The sequence below is a fragment of the Petaurus breviceps genome, unplaced genomic scaffold (assembly GCF_028583685.1).
Source record: "Petaurus breviceps papuanus isolate PSGF00001 unplaced genomic scaffold, PetGlider_PUasm1.0 688, whole genome shotgun sequence".
NCBI lineage: Eukaryota > Metazoa > Chordata > Mammalia > Diprotodontia > Petauridae > Petaurus > Petaurus breviceps.
In genome coordinates this window covers 23,876,910-23,901,344 of record NW_027186457.1, presented here as the reverse complement: position 1 = coordinate 23,901,344, position 24,435 = coordinate 23,876,910, and the positions used below count along the sequence as shown (strand labels likewise).

Below are 24,435 nucleotides of genomic sequence, written 5' to 3'. Positions count from 1 at the left end.
GTTCTGATTTTGTGATCCCATTTAGGTTTTTCTTCGCAAAGATACCAGAGTGGTTTTCCATTTCCTTCTCCAACTCATTTTACAAAAGAGGAAACTGAGGCAAACAAGGTGAAGTTAAGTTAAGGGTCGCACAGCTAGTGTCTTAGGCTGGATTTGAACTCATGAAAACTCCAGGCCAGGTGCTCTGTGCATTATGGCACCTCCTAGCTGTCCTGAATCTAATTATAAAAACTTGCTATTTTTAGGGAATCACTATCTCATGTTGTAATCAAAAACACATTTTCTGGTTTATCCACAATTGAATTTTCTCTTCAGCCTAAATTATTCTCAAAAGAGACCTCTTACTCAAGGCAAAGAAATCAATTAAAAAACTTATGAGAAGATGCACATATTTTAAAGAAAAGTCTTTTAGGGTTTTGCAACCCGATACACTACAGAGGAAGAGAAAGTATCACCAGCTTGCTTTTTTGTTTTTGTTAAAAGGCTGGAATCCCATATAGCTAATTAGCCATTCCCAGGAAATCACCCATCAAGTAAAAAGATCCACACTTTTTCAGATTCTTGTATATACATGCTGCAAACCTACACACACACATACACATCTATAGATATATATTCATGTAATAATAATGGATAACATTTATATAGAGTTTTAATAGTTCACAAAGCATTTTACAAATATCTCACTTTATCCTCACAACAACCCTGTGGGTTAGGTACTATTATTATCCCCAGTTTTCTAGAAAACTGAGGTTGAGAAGGGTCAAAGGCCTTGCCCAGATGTGAACTCAGACTTTCCTGACGTCAGGCACTCTACCCATTTCAGCACCACCTAGCTAGTACCATCATGGCTGAGTGGATGTAGTACTAGTCCTGGAGAAAGGAAGACCTGAATTCTAGTCCTACCACCAACATATGTTGGTTATGGAACATGGTTAAGTCACCTAATTGGGCATACTTACTGACAATTCCATCAAAGCAGTTCTCAAGACTTTAAGCTATAGTAGAGTTGGTGACCAGCACTGGTGGAGAGAGTTTCCACACCAAAGAAATCACTGACCCAGACCAAAATAAGTAGTTATCTATAGGTATATAACCTCTATCTCCTAAATAGCTCAAGATTAAAAAGAAAATCCCTATGATGTCACTGGGAGTTAGAGAAAAAACCAGATATTTTGAATCTAGTTTCTAGGCAAAGACCCTGAGACCTAAAGCAATTGAAAGGGCTTATTCAAGGAAACATAAGACATTTTTTAAGGGGCCAGCAATGAAGCCTGTTGCTTCATCAACTTCTATTAAAAATTAATTTAAAAACAATTTTGAGAAACTACAAATGAAGGGCCTCATTATTTTAATAGTTCCTATCATTTAATATTTAATTCTCAAATGCATTAAATATGACTTTCATTTTCCCCCATGTGTTTTGCAAACATTTATATTCTCCTAGAAAGCTCTTTTGGACAGATCTGAAAAACAATCCATTGCATTTTTTCACAAACCAATTTGAGAAGTGATAAAGAATTTAAATGTTAGGTCTTAGAAGTCAGGGGGGAGATGAATGGATACTATAGAATCAAGGACTTGGCCACTGCTGTTTAGCAGACAAATTTAGAGTCAGATTTTGAGACAAACTTGGGCTGAGGGTCTATTTTTAAAGTCATTCCATTCAAAGTGACAATCACAGAGTTTGGGTGTTCTTGCTTCTTCTGCCTTGATTTTTCTTCCCAATCCACAGGGACATTTCTACTCCAAACATCAAATTACTACGAACATTTATCACATTGTGTCCTTTTTTTTTTTTTTTGAGCAATTGGGGTTAAGTAACTTGCTCAAGGTTACATGGCCAGTTATTTCTGGGTGTGGTGCTAAGTATCTGAGCCCAGATTTGATCCCCAGGTCATCCCGACACTGGAGCTGGTTCTCTTACTTGCTGTGCTACCTGGCCGCCCCCATTGTGTCCTTTTTTGATAGGGTTGCTAACCTGGTAAATAAAGGAAGTGCCACATAGAAGAATTTCAACAAGTCAGGTGACAAAGTGTCTCATGATGCCCTTGTGGACAAGGTGGAGAAATAGAAAGAGGATGGCATTGGGGCCAGCACCAGCAGCCTCCAGCTGGTCTGGCAATGGTGAGTAGGGTTGAACTTGACATCAATCTGCACCTCTGATGTGTACTAGCCATGTGACCTTGGACGAGTCATTTAACATTGGTGAGACTCCATTCCCTTATCTGTAAAGCAGGTATATTAACACCTTCCTCAGAGTGTTGTTGTGAAACCCAAATGAGACAACCTCTGCAAAGGGTTTTGGGAAATTCCAGAATGCAGTAAAGTGACTGTTATTATCCATAGCAGAGACAGACCCCAAAGTCATCTCAACAGTGGGTGGGTGGGGGCTTTGGTAAGAGGGAATGTTGCCTGTGACTGAACTGATACTCTGTATCAGTCTTTCCAGGTGTCACCACCCCACCCCACCCCACCTCATGTTGGTAGTGCCTGTGCCTTCTCATAAATTCTTCTTTTCTTTATTATATATATACTTACCTATGCACATGTTGTGTCCCCAACAGAAGTAAGCTCAGAGACCATTTCATTTTGCCTTTGTGGCCCCAGTATTTAGCATATACTACGTAGGTATGTGATAAATGTTCAGTTGGTTGAGAGACACTCCCTTCTGGCGAGCAGAATTAGCCACAGGATCCTGGGAAGTTCCAACTACTCAGTTCAATTTAATTATCATTCATTAATCACAGCTGCCATTTGCAGAGCTCTTTCCATGTTCAAAGCACTTTCCAGACATCATCTCCTGCCAGTGAGAGAGGAGCTCAAGGGAAGCATTTTGGCCAGTGAGGCTAAGCCCACAGGGGTGTGTGAACATGTTTTAAAATATTTTGATAACTGTATTTCAGTATAATTTAGTTTTCTTTATAATCCTATTTCATTTCATGCATTTAAAAGCCTTATCCTGACAATGGCTTCTCCAGACTGCTCAAGGGTTCTATTATGACAAAAAGAAGGAAGGATCTTGCCTTAAGCCTTATCTAAGTGTTTCTGTGAGAACCTGACCATCACAAACGAGATTCCAAAGGGGCATTTCTGGATCTGTGCTTGTCAAAACGCTTCCTAAATGATGGTACCCAGCTTTAACACAATACTCCAGATGTGAGCAAACTAAGGCAGGAGCCAGAAGAACTACTGTCTCCTTATTCCTGGAAACCATTCCTCTCTCCATGTAGTCCAAGTTGGCATTAACCTTTTCTTACTACCATTTCATACTGTTGAATAGTAATGATAATAATAAAAATAATGCAGTCCACTAAAACCACTAGATTTTTTTTCTCTAGAAAAATTTCTTTGTAACCACACTTTCCCCTTTTGTATTAGTGAAGTTGGTCTTTGGGATCTAGGTGTAAAACTTTACATTTACACAAATATTCCAACGGATTCATGATCTCTTAAATTTTTTTGTTCCTTTGGACAATGAAGATCACAATCCATTTGTGTGTGCAGCTCTTGATGATGTCTCCCCATCACTTCATTTCAGGGCATCCACCCAAAGGGCCAGAAGCCTTCCTCACCTTCTTCTGACAATGTGAGGATATCAGAGGAGTGCTTTGGCTGCTCCTCCTCCCCACATGAACAACCCATCTTCTCTTCTGATTAAACAACTCCTTGATAACATCTTTTCCTCCTATTCTTTGGAGTTCTCAGTTCTCAGTTCAGATATTTCAGGCTGTAACCTCTCCATTTAACCTAATTACATTTCATTATGTTAGAATTGGTCCAGTGTTCTCCAGGGATGGGGAACCTGTGGCCTTGAGGTCCCATGTGGCCCTCTAGGTCCTCAAGTGCAGCCCTTTGACTGGATCCAAACTTCACAGAACAAATCCCCTTAATAAAAGGATTTGTTCTGTAAAACTTGGGCTCATTAATGGCCACACCCAAGGACCTAGAGGACCACATGTAGCATGGAGGTTGCAGGTTCCCTACCCCTCTTCTAGTCTGTCAAGTTCTCTCTGGATCCTGCCTCTATCATCCACCATTAGTTATCCTGACTAGCCTTTCCATGCACTCTTTGGAGTTTGCTCTGACCCAAGTGAGCACAGTGCCTGGTTTTACTTAACTTCTGCGTCACATATCCTAAGACAGTCATTGCTTCCTCCCAAGGTTCCCATCACTTCACTTTAATTAGATCAGGATCAGGCCAGAAGAATGGTTCCCCTTAATTGTTTCCTCTTATATTTCCAGGAATGAAATTATCACTAAGGCAAGGCAAGAATGAACCTCATGCCCCACTTTTGGCAGAGCCAGCCCTGGGCAGATGCCCAGATGGCTGATGTCCTACTTCACTGCCCTATCATGCAACTCCATGCCAAGGGCGTGGTGTTTCCGGCATTCCTTATCTGCTCTCCCAGCCCACACTGGCCTCTAATTCACTCTCACAATCATGATTCTATTTCTTTCACTCCAATGCTTTCTGCCATACTCCAGTGTGTGGAACCTACCCGTATCACAGAACTATAGCATCACAGTATCACAGAGCTGGAAGGGACCAGAGGCTCCCCCACTTTACCAGTGAAGAATCTGAGGTCCAGGGAGGGGAATTAACTTAGAATCACGGGGTCATAGGCTAATGATCTCTTAGGACCTCAGAAATCATCTAGTTCAGGCCCCTCCCCCCCATTTTATAGTGGAAGAAACTGAGGCCTAATAATAATAATATAATAACTGTTTACATGGTGCCAAGTGCTTTACAAAATACCATCTTATCTGATCCTCACAACAATGCTGAGAGGCAGATGCTATTATTATCTCCATTTTACAGATGAAAAAATTAGTCAAACAGGTTTAAAGTGACTTGCTCAAAGTCACACAGCTAGGGTGTGTCTGTAGCTGCATTGGAATTCAAGTCTTTCTGACTCCAGGCCCAATGTTCTATCCACTGTACCACCCTGTTGCCTCAAGAAAGGCAGATGGCATTCTCTAAATTCCTAATGTAGGATAGTATTGTAAGCAAAATGCCGGGGTGAGATGGAGAGACAATCAACCTTGGAGTGAGGAAGATCTAGGTTCCAGACTAACCTATGACACATACTGGCCTAGTAACATTAGATAAGGCAATCAGCCTCTCATTGTCCCTAGGGAACTCTCAGAGAATTGTAGATGAAGCTCACCCCTCCACTGTCGGAGGGAGCTCTTCCCTGGGAGCTTCCTATAACTCGTGAAATCAGAGGCCCCATCCAAATAAAATACAGCCCCTTCCCCACAGGGTTCTTGTCAGGCTCAAATGAGATAATGTCCATAAAGAGCTCTATTAACCTAATAGAGTCATAGAAATGTCACTATTATTAATGGTACGTCATATCCCCTCTTTTACTGATTCTATGAATCTCTGGAATAAGGTACACCACTCCTCTCTCTCTCTCTCTCTCTCTCTCTCTCTCTCTCTCTCTCTCTCTCATTTCTGTCTCTGTCTCTCATTTCTCTCTGTCTCTCATTTTTGAGACTGTATACAGCCCAATATTGATCAATTTCTTTTGTCTAATTTTCCTAAATTAGCTCCAAGTCCCTAGATCAACTTTAGCTTTCTCTGTCCCCCATCTGTCTCTGAGTCAATGCCTTTGTTTCTGTCTCTGTCTCTCCAGAGAGTGGTTGCCAGGTCAGGTAGGTTTGAAGGGACTTTTGGTCATGTCTCAGAAACATTCCCCATCAAGACCACATGTCCCTCTGTAATCCAAGTCAGATCAATATACAGACGCCTCTCAAACAACACCTTTCCTTCCTTCTACTAGTCTATGAATTGAATTTATATGCCAGGCACTGTGCTAGGGGCTAGGGACACAAGTACAAAGGATGAACTCAGCCCTATTCATAATAAATTTGCATTTTAATAGGGGAGACAATGAACACAAATAAAAACACATGCAGAATAAAGAGAAAACACAAAGTAATTAGTATTAGGTAGTTTGGGAAAGCAATTCAGGGAATCAGGAATGGCTTTATGTAGAAGATGGGATTTGAGCTACTTCTCCTAGAAGTTCAGTAGAGTGAAGGGTTTGGCTTTTTTGGTGGGGGAAAGGAGTCCAGTTTTGGACATGTTGAGTTTGAGATGTCTCTGAAATTTCCAGTTGGAAATATTCAATGGGCAGTTGCAAAATGAGGACCTGTAGATCTGGAAGTCATCCGTATAGAGATGATAAATTCCTGGGGGCCAATGATGTTACTGAGAGAGCAGAGGGAAAAGAGAAGGCCTACAACAAAACCTTGGGGAAGACTCCAAATTACGGTAAATAATGTGCATAATTAGCTAGTAAAGAAGATGTAAAAGGAGCAAGTAAATGGGTAGAAGGCAAACCAGAGGAGAGCAGTGTCATGAAAACCCAGAGAAGAGATGATGGTCAACAGAGTCAGATGCAGCCAACACAGATAGAGCTTGGTAAAGACTGGGGGGGGGGGGCGGTATTTGAGTTTTGTGAGTCATTAGGACAAATTATCATTAAACCTATGGAGATAATGAGGTTACTGAGAGGGCCTAGACAGAGAAGAGAAGAGCACTAAGGATGGAGCCTTGGGTACACTCTTACTGGATGGAATCATTTCTTGAGGCAACTGGGGATCCAGAGTGATATTCCTTGGAGGACAAGAAGTTCCTTCCTTCTCTGAGGAGCCATCTCTGCCCTCTATAGAAAGACAGGAATGTGGTACAGTAGAAAGTGCCCTGGCTTGGGAGTCACTGCTCCTGGGTTCAAATTCTGCCTCTGATTCTATGCAGGTGGGAATATGTATTACCTCTCTCCCCCCTTGAAATGATTATGTATATACTTCTTGCTGACTTACTTGTCAACTTGTTATTTTCCCTTCCATAAAATTGGAGTTTCTTAAGCATTTCATTTTTGGTCTTTGCATCCCCAGTCTCTTGCACCTAGTAGGAGTTTAATAAATGTCCTGTGGAGTGGTTAGTGTGCCATGGCACATGGGGGTAGGGTGCCCACCAAACTGGCATCTCCCCACCTTGGCTGCATTAGGGTTGGCTTTACCAAACAGAAAGGCAGGTGGCACACCTGGAGGACAAAGGGGCAGGTGGGCAGGGAGCTATGCCTCATTTCCATCCCCAACCATTCTGTATTTATTTTCATGGAACAAGGGTTCTGGTCACACTAAGTGAGTACCTTTGCTTGCTTGGTGGGTATGTTGGTGCACATGTATATTTTTGCACTCATGAGTACTGTTCACAATTGTCCATTCAACCACAATGAGAGTGGTTTTGGCTTTTCATTTTTTTCCATTAATGACATAGACCAGATCTCATAGAGACAATTGGCAAGCATTTTTATTAAGGACCTATTATGTGCCAGGCATGGTGGATACAAAAACAAGTGAAACAATCAGGGTGGACCACCACTCATCTGGCCTGACCACCCTACTTTAAGGTTCCGGGAGAGAGAGGAGAGCCATTCCAGCACCCTCTGAAACACCCCTGGAGACTATGAGCTTTACCATTTACTCATCTCTCCTATGGCACTACCTATTTCTATCCCTGTCCCAGTATTCATCAACCACCTGCCACATAGGAGCAAATTCTCACCTATCCCAACATCCTATTCTCCATCCCTATTCTCCTCATTTCTACCTACTCCAACCCTGCCCCCACCCCTTCCACTGTGCTCCCCAGAATTCTCATTATATAGAGAATAAATTTTCCTTTGTCTTGGACCTCTTTCTCTCTCAGTCCTTCCTTCTAGTATTCCTGTCTGAGTCCTGACTTTATCATGTCTATACTGCATCAGCATTCCCACTCGCCCTCTCCAGCACTGGCTGCTCCCTCTATCATACCCCTTGACTCACTGGTCCTAAAGGAGCAGTCGGACTCTCCTTGATCCCCACTCCCAGACTCTTTAACCACCATCACTCAGCAACTTTTTCACTTTTGAAATCCGCCTCATTGACATTTTACCCCCAGTCGCCGCCATTGTGTTACCTGCTGGTCCTCAGGGCATTCTCCATCCTTTCTCAAGGAGGCTTGCATCTGGGTCACTGTCTTCTCCCCAGTTCCTGCCCTTATACCAAAGCATTTCCATGTTCACACTGATGATCCCTCAAACTCCCTAACCTCTCAGTCCTTTACTCTACTTCAGTCATACTTTGGGAAGTAAATTCATGAGATCACAACACTGCCTCCAATGTTCCATTTCCATGACTCGATGAGATTCTGACATCCCTTTATCTGTCTTTAAACTCTTATTATTCCATTTCTCCTTACATCTCACCCCTCTCCTAAATCTGTCCTTCACCCTCCCTGAGACCTTTAATATCGCCCTCTTGGTACCTTCTTATATCATTACTTGGCTCTGATTGCACTTTTGTCTCTTTCTAGTTTAAATCCCCAAATTAGCCACTTCATGTCTACACTTTCCTGTGATCTCAAATGTCTCCCGCCTTGGCCTATTGCCACTTGTGAATGATGGTGAGATGCAGCCTGTGACTATCCCTTGAAAGAGATGTCTGTCTCCATTGCTTCCTCTGATCTCATTCACTCTATATAACCTTTGGTAGACTGGTTTTCTGAAACCGCCCTCTCCAAAGTTACCGAAGATCCCTCTCATCCTGTCAGCTGCATTTGGCACTCTTGACTGGCCTCTCCTCCTAGATGTTTTCTCCCTTTCTAAACTTTCCTATTTCTTCTGAAGGCACCACCATCCGTGCAGTCTCCCAGGCTCATAACTGTGGCATTATCCTAGGCTCCTTCCCTTCCCTTACATACAACCAAATGCCAGATCTTGCCATCTCTATCTCCCGGACCTCTCTTGCACTATCTGACCCTTCTCTCCACTCTCCACTCACACCACCTCCACGGTATTCCTTTATCACCTCTTGTCACCAGCCTCCTAATTGGGCTCCTTGCCTCTCTGCCTCAGTTGATCAGTAAGAATTTGTTAAATGCCTACTAGGGGCCAGATGCTGTGCTAAAAGCATGAATATGAAGTCCCGCTCTTGAGGATCTCCCAATCTAACGGGGGAGACCACATGCAAACAAATATATACAATGAAGCCATTTACAGGATAAATGGAAAATAATTAGCAGAGAGAAGGCACTAGAACGAAAAAAGGTCGGGAAAGGCTTCCCGTAGAAGGAGGGATTTTTTAGCTGAGACCTGAAGGAAAGTAGAGAAGCTTAGAGGTAGAGATGAGGAGAGAAGCATTTCAGGCATAGGGAATAGGCAGAGAAAATTCCCAGAGCCAAGAGATGAAGTGTCTTGTTTGTGAAGCAGCAAGGACATCAGTGTCACTAAACAGAAGAGTACATGATCCGAGTAGGGTGTAAGAAGACTGGAAAGGTAGGGGGTGGGACTAGGTTATGAAGGGCTTGGAATGACAAACATCCTGGGGAGGACAGAAAAGCAATAGTTTATGGAGTATGGGATGACATGGTAAGACCCTGATGACAAAGTGATTTTCCTTAAACACAGATCTGACCATGTGTAGCAGCAACCACACTGGCATACCCAGGATGGCTGCTAGCACAGGTCCTTAGATCTGCTTTACTAGGAAAGATAGCTGTTTAAGGGATCAACAATCTTTTTTTAATTACATTCAGGCAGCATACTGAACTTCAGAGAAAATACATGTAGAGAAATAAAGACTAATAGACAGGACTCTGACTGCCTGAATCAACTATATACTTTACATACATCCTTGGATTGAGAGAGCCTTTACATCTGAGCAGTTAAGGAGCTCTGAACATATGACCACTCAGAATCTCAACCAAGGAATCACAAGATCCTTCTCATAAGTGAGTCCCCAAAACAAAATACCCAACTCAGAGTATATATACACTCCTCAGAGCCATAAGGCATCACAACCCTCTTGACTCAGTACCTAATTAGAAATCAGCAAAAGGTGTGAAAGCCTTCCTACAAGCAAGCCTCCCCTAATCAAGCTTCCCTTAATGGGCTCCAGAGAGGCCTATTAATGGGCAGGGAAGATCTTATATCCCGTTAACATTACACCATGTTACTCTATTTCTTCTAGAACAAATATCAACTCCTCTGTTCTAGCTTTTAAAACCCTTCACAATCTGACTCCAATCTATCTCTGCTGTCTAATTGGACAGCACTCGTCCTTCCACCCTCTTGTGATCTAGCCAACCTGTCTCTCTTCCTCATACTCCATCTCCCTTCTCTACAAGTTTGCACTGGCCCTTCCCAGTACATGGAATGTGCTCCTTCCTCAGCCCTGCCTCCCAGAATCCCCCTCTCCCTTCAAGATACAGCTCAAGCATCACCTCCTATGGGAAGCCTCTCAGGGTCTCCAAACTCCCTTGTATTGAATGGCTTGTCCCTTCTTTGCATTTGTTCACATCACATTTATCCTGTGTATAGTCTTACGTGTCCCTGGCTCCTCCATTAGAATGGAAGTTCCCTAAAGGCGAAGCTTCTTTCAATCTTTCTATGTCCCCAGTGCCCATCACAGTGCCAAGCTCACTTCCTTCTCCTCAACTCCTACCTTCATATTAGCTCCATAAATGCTTGTTACCTACTGATAGACTGACTGAAGGAGCTTACAAGAGATAGATCTAAATACAATAGTACTTATTTCAAGAATTCAAATTATTTTATACTTTATGGCTAGAGCCCTAACAAGCACTCCTGTATGATGTATATAGCTTTTCCCTCTGTCTCTTTGTTTTCTATCTTTCTACCTCCCTCTGTTTCTGTCTCCACCTCTCTCTATGTCTCTTTTTGTCTCTGTCTCTGTCTCTCTCTGTTTCTCTTTCTTGATCCCCAGACCTGTGATTTCATTGGTGAAGAGAACTCCTGGGTGAGGGAAATCCCTTTACCATAAAGATTGACATTTTTTTTCCTACAATTTATAATATTAAAGAGTTGGCTAGAGCACTGAGAGGTTAAATAATTTGCTTAGAGTTTGACAGACAGCATGTGGTAGAAAGGGACTTTAGCTCACTTCTTCCTGGCTCTAAAGTCAGCTTCCTTTCTTCATACCATGTTGTCTTGGAGGTATCACTATCTCCTAAAAAAAAATCTAAGATAGTTAGCTGGACAATAGTCTAAAATCACTCTGCTTCACTTTTACCTAACCAGACAAATGAGGAATTCACTCCCTTTTTTCATTACTTTAATGAGCTTTAATTAGTAGGCATGGCATTAAGGATCACACCACCTCCATTCACATGCCCAAATGGATTAGCACTTAACAAAATCTTGTCCTGTATTTTTTCATGTGTCTTAGCTCTCCAACTAGGCTGCAAGCTGTTGTCCCTCCTTCCTTCTAGAGACCAATGACATCATGAGTGCTCTTCTAGCATGAGAGCATGTCTAATCCTTTTGCCCATCCTTCAGTTTCAGTTCCAGAGTATCTCTTCCATGAAGTCCGTCCTGAACATTGCAGCCTTCATTGATCTCATAGGATGATACATTCAGGGTTGGAAGAAGTCATGGAGGCCAGCTAGTCCAAATCCTTCATCTTATAGATGAGGAAACTGAGGCCCAGGGAGCTTAAGTGACATATAGGTCATACATTTAAAGCTGGAAGGGACCTCAAAGTCCAAACATTTCAGTTTGAAGAAACTCATGCCCAAGCTGGTTAATTGACACAAGGCCCACAGTCATGCAGGGAATAAGCCTCAGAGGGAGAATGTAAACCCATGGCCTCTGGCATCATAGTCACTGTTCTTTCCAGTGTGCTCTGCTATGTCCAATCTCCCACTTCTTGGAATTCCTGTAGCCCTTTTGGCCCCAACTACATCATTTCACAGTATTCATTCAGAGTGGGTCTCATTACCAACAATGTGGAGCCTTGTTGATTGACCCTTGATCTGTTTGCAATGTCTGGCTCACAGTCAATATTTAGTAACTGCTTGGTGACCATCGTAGGCTCCATCTGCTTTGTTCTGTAACTCCAGCATGCTTTTCGCCCAGGTTTTCTAGGACAGTCTTGATTTCAAGGAAGGTGAGGGGAAGAAGAGTAGATGTGTACCTCCTCATGTAGCTTTGCCAAAGGACTGTCCCAAGGGTGGGGAACCTGCAGCCTCAAGGCCACATGTGGCCTTCTAGGTCCTTGGGTGCAGCCTTTTGACTGAGTCTAAGTTTTACAGAACAAATGCTTTTATTAAGGGGATGTGTTCTGTGCAGTTTGGATTCAGCCAAAGGGCCGCACTTGAGCATCTAGAGGGCCACATGTGGCCTTGAGGGGACAGGTTCCCCACCCCTGGACTGTCCCTTGTCAAAGCATATGTTTTAATCCCTTGTCAGAGCATAGTCTGGAAAATGTCCATCACCATGTTCAAGATATTTACTCCAGGAAAAGATCTCACTACATAACATTTCCTCTTTCTTAAAAAGATTTTCTTTGCTACAAGAAAAGACCTACAGAGAGATCTGCTATCACTGAAGTGGCTTCAGTTTGGTAACCCTCTGTCTCATGGAGTTTCCTTAAGCATGACTTCCTCCATGTTGCCTTCCGTTCCTCATTCCCCCCAATTCTTCATACCCTTCCCTCTAAAACATAGCTTGTATTTAACTACCTTGAATGCACACGATATTTGGCTCTATACTGTTGCTGTATATTGTATACTGTTAACATATGGTTATATATGTAACAAGTGTCTCTGTCTATCAAAGGTACATACACTCCTTGGGGTCAGAGACTGTTTCATTTTTTTGTCTTTTTATCCCCAGTGATTAGCAGAGTACCTAGCATATAGAAGGTGCTCAATGAATTTTTCTTTTATTGACCGTTTGTTTGACCCTCACAAAAACTCTGTGGCATATGTATGACAGGAATTATTACTCTCGTTTCACAGATGAAGAAAATAAGGCATAAAAAAGAAGACACCAATCCCAATGCAGGAAACCATAATCTTTCTGGCTTGCCCAGCTGCCTAATCAAGTTGATAATAGGCAGGAATTAATCCTGTAGCTTATCTCTTTAATGGGCTTGGAAAAGAACAAAGAAAATTTAAAACAAAAACCAAAAACCTAACCATTTGGAAATTTTGAGGACAAGAGACCTTCCCACTGAAAGGCATACAATATTGAACTTTTATGTGAAACTCTGGAAATAAAGTGAGCCATTTTTACATAACCTAAATCCAGGGCTGGGACATTTCTAGTGACGGTTGGAAAACAGGGAGAATCCAAAGGAGAATTCAACATCTGCATCTGCCCAGAGGTAAAATCTCCCTCAGCCTCTAATCACAAGCACAAATGTCAACCCCAGAGAAGGTGGAAACACAGAATGTTAGCAGTGGAAAAGGCCTTGGAGACCAGTCAGGATGGCCCAATCCTCTTGTTTTACATGAAATTCTAAACAGTTCTGGGAGTTTCCCACATTGATAAAAATCACTGTTCCAGACCAAAAATAAACTAATGTAGAATAAACAGTTATAGTGATCAAGTATCATCTTCCCATGGAAAGTCCTCTTTCCCAGGGGAAGGAAAATGCCAACAACATATATCTTAAGTACTAGTTATCCTTGAGGGAACAAGGAAGACCCGGTTATGGACTATCTACTGAGTACATTTACAGAACTAAAATTCCCCAGTCTTTAATGGAGGTGGAGCTTTCCTAGTAATTTATCCCCCTCTTCAGTGGTTTGCCTTCATTCTCCTTTCCTTCCAGAGGACGGCCAGCTGCTTTCCAGTCAAATGAGGACAAATGCCACTACCAGAAACAAGAATGGAAAGGAAGGAAGATTCCATTGCTCCCTCATAGCTGGTTCTAACCAGCTGGTGATTTTCTTTCCAGAGGTATATGAATCAAAAATTAATTAATCGGGTGAAGACTGGCTGAACAAGTTGTGGTGGATAGAATATGATTGTGCTTTAAGAAATGGCATGCAGGACAGTTTCAGAAAAACCTGAGAAGACTTATTTGAACTGATACAAAGTAAAGTGAGAGGAGCCAGGTAACCATTGCACATAGTAATTGCAATATTATAATGATGATCAGCTGTGAAAGTCTTAGCTACTCTGATCAAGACAACCATCCAAGAGGTTTCCAAAGGACCCATGATGAAAAATGTTATCTACTTTCAGAGAGAATAGATGAAAAAAAGTTTTTAAAGTATCTTCTCTTCTGACTGCAATGATCCTCCTTTTAGCTCTCTAATCAAATCCGTTGGCATTGCTGGATACTCTTTTAGCCCCTTGGTTCTTTCCCAAGATCCTCTCCCTGCCCTGTTCTTCCTTCACATTCTTCCTCAATGAACTCCTATATAAATCCTTTGCCAGTTTCTTTCAAACCGACACTTTCCTTCATCTCTTAAAATTGCCTGGATGCTCTTTTGTTCAATGCCTCACACCCAACTGCACTGGATATTCTGCCATCTCCTCAGACTCAAACTGCTTCAAACTGCACTTAGAGATCTACAGCTTAGAGGGCCTCTGAGGCCTTCTTTTCCAGTGTCTCATTTTACCAATGAGAAAACTGAGGCCAGGAGAGGTTAAGGGATTGACCAAGACACACAGGCAGGAAGTGATAAAGTGAGGATCTGACCTTGGTCCAATGACTCCAAACTGAGTCCTCTCTCCAGTGTGCCATGTCTCATCTCCATCCCATTCCCCTCAGTCCCCCTAAGTCTCTCATTTCTGTTAAGTGGCATCAGGTGGTTTTCAGTTAGATTTCAGCCATTCTCCTCTAAGCAAGAAAACTTGAAGACCTGTTTGATTCCTCCTTTCTTGAAAAAGATTTTCATCACTGAGTCTCATCATTCTCCATTAAAAATGTCTTTTGAATTAATTTATTTTCTCTTTGCACTGACTCAGTTGCCCACCAAGCAGATCCTTATCACTTCACCCCTGGAGTAGCATAACAGATTTTTAGCTCGTCTTCTTACACATATCCTGCTTTAACCCCACAACTGAGTGTATGTCCATTGCTCTGAAACCCCTTTCATTCACATGATGAAGCTCCATCAGATTAATCTCCCTGAGATGACTGCTTTCACCATGGTGCTTCTCTTCCCAAGAGCCTATTGCATCTTTATCAAAGCATGACTGAATTCCTCTGTCTGGCTCTCAAGACCCTCCATAATTTGATTCTACCTCATTCATCTTACCTATTTCTCAATAATTCTCAACCTACAACCTCTGCTCCAGACAGTTCAGTTCCCTATTGCCTCTGGCATGGGAAATTCCATTACCAGGCCTTTATTCCATTCTGACCTCAAACTATCTAAATCCTACATATATATATATATATATTTGATATTAGTTTTTTTTAAAGGAAGCAAAGAAGGAATGGAAGAAAGAAGGAACATAGTAAATAAACAAGAATCAGAAACATTCTAACTCAGTAGCCCAGTGTTTGATAAACCCAAGTACTCCGTATTCAATAAAAACCACTGGAAACATTGGAAAGCATTTTAGCAAAAAAAAAAAAAAAGATAGGCTTAGACTAGGATCTTACACTATATTCCATATAACTTCTAAATGTTTAAGTGAATATAAAAGGACACACTATTTTTAAATATTAGACAAAAGTGGATAGATATACCTTTCACAATTATGGTTAGGGAAGAATTCTTCACAAAACAGGGAACAGAGGAGGTCACAAAAAGATAAAAAGGACAATTTCAATTACATGAGATTTATAAGCTCTTGCAGAAAAAGGAACTGATGCAGCTAGTATAAAGAGAGAATGTAAATGAATCTTTGTTTTGCAAATATCACTGATTGTAGGCTGCTAACACACATATATGCCTCTTGGTTGTATATAGACACATATTATATATATATATATATATATATGTATATATATATGTATACACACATCTAAGAGGTTTTCTCAATGGATTAGTTGTCAGAGGATATAAACAGTTCTCAAAAGAATCATGAAGTATTAGAAACAATACTAAAAAATTATTCCAAATCACTAATAAGAGAAATGCAAATTAAAACAATTCTGAAGTTTTGCTTCCTGTGGAGAAAATTGAAAAAGATGAAAAGAGTTGATGTTGGAGGGACTATGGAAAGATGGCATTATTGGTACAATAATTCTTGAAAACAATTAGAAATTATGCTAAAAAGGTGTCATTAAAATGTCTCTACCATTTGACCCAGAGATTTGACTGCTAGGTATACACATCAAGGAGATCAGAACCAGAAAGATCCCATATATGCCAGAAAAAAAATCACACCTATACTTTTTATTATAGCAAAGAACTAGAAATAGTTGCTCATTGATTAGGGGATGGCTTAACAAATTATGGGACATGAATATAATGGAGTATTATTGTGTTATAAGATGGTGAATTTGAAAAATTCAGATAAACATGGGAAGGTAGATATTAGATAGACTGAAATAAGCAGAAAAAAACAAAATATACAAGGACTCTAGCAATGTAAATAGACAAAACAATAAAGTAAAATTAAATATTGTTTATAATGACCAAGTACAGAGGAAAGATGAAAAAAGCATCTATATGGTATCAGACAGTCTGGTTGACTTTGATTAACTTTGAATTTATACTATAAGAGAAGGTTCACTGGATAGAGGAGGGAAAAGGAATGTATTTGGAAATGAATGTGATACAAGAAGAAAAGTCATCAATAAAACTTTCATTAAAATTTTTTTTAAAAACCATATCAACCTTTCTGGATTCCATCTCCCAACTCACACTGTAAGTAAGTTTGCTGCCTTGGGGTCTAGGCAATAACTCTGCCAACCTTGACACTCATTTGTTATGTGATATAAAATTGACTTCCTTAGTTTTCTTATTTGGAGTGCTCATGGATCTAGAATTTTTCACCAACGCATGTCCTTCTGCTAACAATGCAGTTGGTTGCCTGTCCTTGCCTCGGGTCCTCCTCTCAGTCTTCATCAGAAGGCCTACCCAGTATATTAGAGGGGCTTCCTCTCATTCTGTTAACAATGTAGGGATACACATATGGAATGTGTATTAATTAATCCTTGTTCTTGCTATGTGACAAACCTATCTTTTTTTTCATTAAGAAGATTCTGGAGCTAGAGTGGGGAAGGGCCTCAGTGAGTCCAAGGTCATCATCCATAATCCCCAATCAGTGAACAGAGGGAGATTCTCAGATGGCATTCCATACACTCCTTATACAAAAGAATTTCTCATTTGTAACATGTTTTAGTTTGCTCACATCCACCATGACACCTTGTTGCTCTTTGGGTGACCTTTAATTTCAGTTCTTTAGAGACCATAGTATCCCATGACTCCCAGTCATCCAAAAATCAATGGAAGAATATTGCTTCTGAGAAAAACCTATCTATCTCATAAAGATCACCTCAAATCCTTAAAGCATTCCATAAATATTTGCAATAATTTATGGCCTCCATTAGCTACTCTGTTTTAATTATTATAAAATTGAAAGGTTCAGAGGAAGGGGAAATTCAATGGAATTGAGTCACCTTTGAGGACTTATGATATTAGTTGGACTTCAGAGAGTATATAAAATTGAATTAGGTTGAGGGGAGGAGGAGAAGGATATTCTAGGAGGTAGAATTGCATGAGCCATGTCTTAGAGTTGGAATAAACATTTTATTTTGGAGGGACCATCCTTACTAAAATAGAAGATTTGTGTTGAGAAAAAGTATAGGAAAAGATTGGATAGGAAGGTGGCAGTCTTATTACAAAGAGACTTGAAAAGTAGAGTTGGGATTTTATGGAGTAGGTTACAGGAAACTAATGACTATTTTCAGCCTAGGGTTTATGCTATGTAATTGGTCTTTCAAGAAAATTAATTTGGCATTTGTATGTCGACTAGATTAGAGAGGGTAAGCTTGGCACCGGGAGATCAGATGGAAAGCTGTGGTGATCCAGTTTAGAAGTTATGAACATTTAAACTAAAGAGGACAATGGAAATGGGTTGTTTTTATCCTTTAGTTTGCATTACATGATATACAGTATATGCTACATTCTGAGATATAGAAATCACTGGTAAAACCTAAAAGATCACAATTACATTTGATCATAAAAGGGAATTTTTTTGGAGGGGGGAAGGTAGGGCATTTGGGGTTAAGTGACTTGCCCAAGATCACATGGCTGGTTTGGGTGTGTGTGTGTGTGTGTGTGTGTGTGTGTGTGTGTGTGTGTGTTAAGTGTCTGAGGCTGGATCCAAACTCAGGTCCTCCTGAATCCAGGGCCGGTGCTCTACTCACTTTGCCACCTAGCCATCCCAAAAGTGGAATTTTTAAAAGCAAAAATTGAAGTATTGGGGCAGCCAGATAGCACAGCAAGTAAGAACACCGGTCCCAGTGTTGGGATGACCTGGGGATTGAATCTGGTCTCAGACACTTAGCACCCACCCAGAAACACCTGGCCATGTAATCTTGAGCAAGTTACTTAACCTCAATTGCTTAGGGGTGGCCAGGTGACTCAGCAAGTAAGAGCACCGGCCCCAGTGTTAGGATGACCTGGGGATTGAATCCGAGCTCAGATACTTAGCACCATACCCAGAAATAACTGGCTGTGTAACCTTGAGCAAGTTACTTAACCCTGATTGCTTAAAAAAAAAATTGAAGTATCCTGAAATGCATATTGGTTAATATTGTGAAATATTCTAAATACTAGTAAACAAATAGTTTTTTAAACGTACAGGAGAGCATGATAGCTTATGAGTTACCATAGTGCAAAAAGCAGTGGGAAGGGAAAAGGGAAGGCTAAAAAATGCCTCTTGCCAGACAGTGGAATGGTCAGTCCACTGAGCCTGCGGAATTACAGCAGGTCCTGTGAATGGTCTTGGATTGTGGCCTCTTCATCCTATGCAATTCTTATCCCTAGTCTCCCATAGATCCTCCATGTAGAATCTGTCCATATGCCAGAGGCTCCTGTGGGCTTTCTCCTATTCCACAGGTACCAGTGGAGCACTTAGCTTACTTTTCTTTCATCCCTTTATTTCTCTGCATGGCATTCTTTCCTAAACAAACACTTCCTATGCATTGAGTATCATTAGAGACTTGTTCTGGAGAATGCCCACATCACATCATTTTAATTCATTGAAGTATTGTTTTAGAAGACAATGATGACATTCTTTCCCTATTTTAGATCCCCATTCTAACAGGGGAGTTCAAAGTTCTTTGACAGAATCATCTCATTATTCCTAATTCAAATTAGGCTACTATCTATTTGGTGGACCAGGTTGGGAAACTGAAACACCTCTTAACTTCAAGCTACTGCCTGGCAAATACCAAAACTGGGAACAGAGTAGCTGGCACTGACTATAGGAACTGGCACACAGATACCAAGCCATCAGTCTCTGAACTGTGCTAGAGCTGTCTAAAGCAATCATTTGAATTAAGCATTCTTACCCAAATGGCTGGAAACCTTAGGCGAGGGATGAAGATCCAATTAAAACAAGGGAGATGTTGGGCAGCATTATCAGTAGGTGGAAGAGATTAAGCCAAATAATCTAGGAGGAGGTAACTAGGGTAGTCTTTAGTCCTCTAGAAAGCATGAAGGCTATCACTGTCTGAGACAGAATAAAGAATAGGTCAGAAATAATCTTCAAGTTATAAACCTTCAAGAACTCAGTGGGCATCAGCAAAGGGAAAGAAATAATGACAGGCTGAATGGTTCTGCCTAGGAATATTGCAAAGAAAAGTAGTCCCTCTAGAGGGCAAGGAAAATTCCCCAAGTATGGAAAGCATGTCTATAGACTCACTGGTAAGTCCAAATGGTTAAGAAGTCAGTGCCTTGAATACTAGGCATTGTATGTGTTTGCATGTCCATTTGCATCCTCCACTGTCTGCCCCAGTTACTCAGGTTAGCATCTTATTTGAATGACTGTAATACCTTCTTCTCATAAGAGGAATACATTGCATGTGGAACAAACATGGCCCCACTGAAGACCACCCACCATCGATAACTGTCACAGTTCCTTCCAAAGAAATACAGGCTGAGGACAGTACTAAAACTACACCTTAGACAGCTTTCTAGACTCATTGCTTTCATTAATAAAAACACCTTCTCTGGATGGGGACTTTGGTTGTTGTTTTAAGACCCTCAGAGTCTTCATTTAAAAATCTATGAAAGCCACATTATTTCTAATCAGTTTACCATATCTTTAAAATTATCTTGAGGGAAGGGACCAGGTCTCTTGTAGATTAAATAATGTTACAATAAGGAGTATCACAAGTAGGAAGAAAAACTCTAGCTAGAATCACATAATTCTATCCTATATAATCTAAATAATTCTTAGCACTGAACTTGGTGTCCTGGGTCCCAGTTTGTTATTCTAACAGCAGAGTAACTTGGTTGAATGTGTCCACAGGGAAAGCCTATATATAGATTAAATAAATGAATGGATAGACAGACAGACATAGATAAATAGACAGAGAGATGCCCTTTTCCCTCCCCAAATAGTAGAAGTTATTAAAATATAATTATCCTGCTCTCTGGTGTTTGGATTTCCACTCTATAATGGACAATTCTTGAAGCAGTTTGAAAAATATGAACCTACATGCTTTTACTTCTCTTGACCAATGAGACCCAGCTCCATTCTCGCTGGGCTCTGTTTCTACAAAGGCAGTGTAGTATGAGTGCACTTCTGGAGGCCCACTTTGAGAGCTGCCGAAGAGCAGTGCTGCCAGGTAAGATGTTTCTTCCCAGTATGGGGGAGAGGACAAGACTATCCTTTCACTACCTTCCCCACAGAGGAAGGCCCTTAAGCAATGGGGATGGCAATAGGGCCTTACCAGCCTTCAGAAGAGTTCTGGCTCATACCCTGGTAAACTAAAGCCTGGTGAATCTGTGGAATTGCCCAGAGGTGCTCAAGAATTGAGGAAAAACTCACCCTTAAGCTGGGTCTAAGACAGTTCCTTTTCCTAGTTGTATTCAGCATATTTTCATTAAAGTGTAGAGTCCTGACATCTAAGAAAATTGTTGGATGCCAACTCACAGGAACTGAAAGCTGAAAAAAAGGACTTTCTATACTCCAAGTTTCAGATCCCCAGACAGCACTCTCAAAGCGACACACTGCTCATCATTGTACTGTGTAGCGCTGGAGGTTGAGAAGACGGGGAGGGGAAAGAAGGGAGGTGGCCAGAGAAAATCGATGGTTTAGTGTTCCTTGTACAGAGGAAATCACTCAGGAGAAGGCAACAGAATTCTACAAATCCACATTATTCTTTATATGTAATTGACATAGGCTGAAGGACCCTCTCACTAGTTTGGAGGGCCTGGCCCTGTTTAGGCATGCATCAACAAAAGATTGGAATACTTCAGAAAGAAGCCCAGAGAAATCATAGTAGTCCATCAACTTTAGCTGTTTCAAGTCCCCTGCTACAGTTGTAGGGATAATTTCAGGTTCCTTCCTTAATTGTTTTTGTTTGAATTTAGAAAAGCACCATAAAGTGAGTCATTCTCCCACTCCCTATTCCTTCTCTCTGACTTGGTACAGGGAAAATACACTAGCCCTCTTTGAGATGGTCATTCAAACTCTGCATCAGATTTCTTAGGTCTCTAGGATACCTTAAAATAAAATCATTCTCCCAAGGAAAAAAGGATAATGGCTCTTTGACTCACAGGGAGGCAGAGTTAACACCCACCTCTTAAGTATGTTTCTCTCCAGTATGAAGTTATTTTGTCTCAAGATACACGCTTTGAGCTGTGGTAATGTTGAATCCACAGAATAACAAGCCCCAGTTTTAACAGGGCTCCCTTATAGTCCACCTCCAGACTGGAGAGACCTTCAGAAAGAAACCTATTTGTATTCTTTATGCTGGAAAAGCCAAGTCACTAAGATAATCCATTGATGAGTTCTAGCTGTGAATTCCAGGTGGGGCTTGGCATCCTAGAGACTTCATAGAGGGAAGGAAGGCACATTTAGGGCAAACTAAAGATATCACTGAAATCTCTGGCTACCAAGCAATACTGAAGAATTATCTATTGAAGAAAAATCAGCAGCAGCAACTCCCTTGTCCCCCTTGCTTAGCTCACCTGAGGTAAACTGACAAAAAGCAGGGTTTGCTACTCCAGAAAGCATCTCATAGTGAAGTGAGCAGAACCAGAGAACACTGTGCACAGTAATAGCAACACTGTTCAACGATCAACTATGATTGACTTAGCTCTTCTAACAAGACAATGATCTAAGACAATTCCAAAAAAAACTTATGATGGAAAATGCTTTCCACATCAAGAGAAAGAAGTGATGGAGTCTGGAAATGGATTGAAGAATACTATTTTTGCTTTTATACTTTTTTTTTTGGATGGGGGAAGGCAGGGCTATTGGGGTTAAGTGACTTGCCCAAGGTCACATGGCTATTTAGTGTTAAGTGTCTGAAGCCACATTTAAACTCAGGTGCTCCTGACTCCAGGCCAGTGATCTATTCACTAGCCTCCCCTATTTTCACTTTAAAAAAAATTTTTTTTTTGTGGTAGTTCCCTTTTCTGTTTCTGTGGAAATGTTTTACATGATCGCACATGAATAACATCTTAGATTGCTTGATGTCTTGGGGATAAGAGAGGGGACAGAGGGAGGGAAAAATATTTGGAACTCAAAATCTTATTAAAAAAATAAATGTTGAAAATTGTCTCTACATGTAATTGGAAAAAATAAAATAAAATTTACTTTAAAAAAACCTAAGTGGCTGCTGGGATATCCCATGGGCATCTCAAATCCAACATATCCATATCAGAACTCATGATAGTCTTGTACCAAATCCATCCCTCCTCTAATCCCTCTTCCCATTTTTGTTGATGCCATCACAATTTCCTCAGTTGCTCAGATTAGCAATTTTGTAATCCTTTACTTTTCCTCCTCTTATAATCCCATATCCAGTCATTCCCCAAGTTTCATTAATTCTAACTCCACAAAACCTCTCACATTCGTCCCTTCAAACTCAAGTAGCCTCTGCTCAGTCCAAGCCCTCCTGACTTCACACCTGGACTAGGAGAGGTGAGATAATAGCCTCCTGCTTGTTCTACCTACTTCCAGTCCCTTTTCAGTATATATTCCACACACCTACCAAAATGATATTCCTAAAATCTGGGTCTGTTACTGCCTCATCACCCACTGAACATTCTTTAGTGGCTCCCTATCACCTCTAGAATAAAATACAAATGCCTCAACCTGATATTTAAAGCATCAGTCTTCATTCCATGTTCTAGTCCAGCTGGCTTGCTAAATTGCTTTCCATACATGGCATTCCCTTCCATGCCTTTGCAGAGGTGGTCCCCCATGTTTGGCATATACTCCATCTTCATTTCCCTTTGTAGAATCCTTAAGTTCCTTTAAATAACAGCACTTCAAAGCGCTATTTCTTACCAAAGGTATTCCTGATGCTCCAAATTATTAACATTCTCTATCTTCTGAAATTTTTTATTACTTTGTATCTCCTTATCTATGTAACCTGTGCTTCCCACAAGAAGACTATAGGCAGATTGTTTCACTCTTGTTTATTTCCTGAGTACTTAGCACTGTGTTTAACACATAGTAGGTGTTTAATAAACACAGAGCTAGAATGATCGCATGGATGCCATCAACTAGGGATTTTCAACACCCAATTTTCTCCTTTCTAAATTACTTCACCCCTATTTGCTATTTCCTGCCCTCCCTTCCTGTTTCTCTCCCTTCTTCCCAAATCAGATCAGCTGCATCCTTGTTTGGTGCTTTTTGGACCACCTCTAACTAGGTATCCCCACTTCCCAATATGTGTAGTAGATTGCCACTCCTTGGACTAAGATACACCTTTCCTCTCCCCTCCTACTGAGGCATGATTCAGAGCCTCCCTTCACTAGGTAGTCTTTCCAGGATGATTTAAGCAGAGAATATGGCATTTCTTTAAAATGAAGCTCAGAATTCCTGGACGACTTTCATTTCTTCCTCAGTTACTCTTTCCTCTAGTCACCAACACAGGCATCGGACCTGCCTGCCTACTCTGGTGTATATTTTTACATATTTCTGCCAGGGGCTGTGATACATAGGTATATATTTTTCATTTTTGTATTTTCACTGGACCTACAATTTCATCAGTGTAGGATGTTTCCAGTAAGGAATTTCTTCTACCAGTTCAGATCAGCAAGTATCAGCTGCTTATGGAACTGAGAAGTTAAGCCACTTGCTCTAGGCCACACAGTCAAGATGTGTTAAAGAGGAATACTCCAAAGCAAAATCTTCCTGATTCCAAGATCAGCTCCCTGTGAATCACACTGGGCTGCCTCTCTCTCAGTAGATTTCGATGTGTTAACAGATGTTAAGAAATATAGGTAAGGTGGGAAAGGAGTAGGAAAGGGATAGAGTGTGAATAGTTGAGGACAGGGATTCATGTTTGGGCATACAGAAGAACCCTGAGTAGGTGTAATCACTCTACACTCAGGGTGAATCATGATCATTTTATTCATGGCACTGCTCACTAAGCCCCAGAACAAATTTCTGTATATAAATGACTGCTGTCCATGGTTTGATATATGTCCAGCATTTAACTTTTCTGAATTAGACAGCAAGATCTTGGGAA

The 24,435-nt window shown here is 41.0% G+C and overlaps 1 protein-coding gene across 2 annotated transcripts in view; it reads right to left on the bottom strand.

The window, feature by feature from the left end:
* The window catches only part of MCF2L2 (MCF.2 cell line derived transforming sequence-like 2), a 348,809-nt gene that overhangs the window by 99,025 nt on the left and 225,349 nt on the right, over positions 1–24,435 (bottom strand). The gene's annotated exons all lie outside the window — the stretch shown is intronic.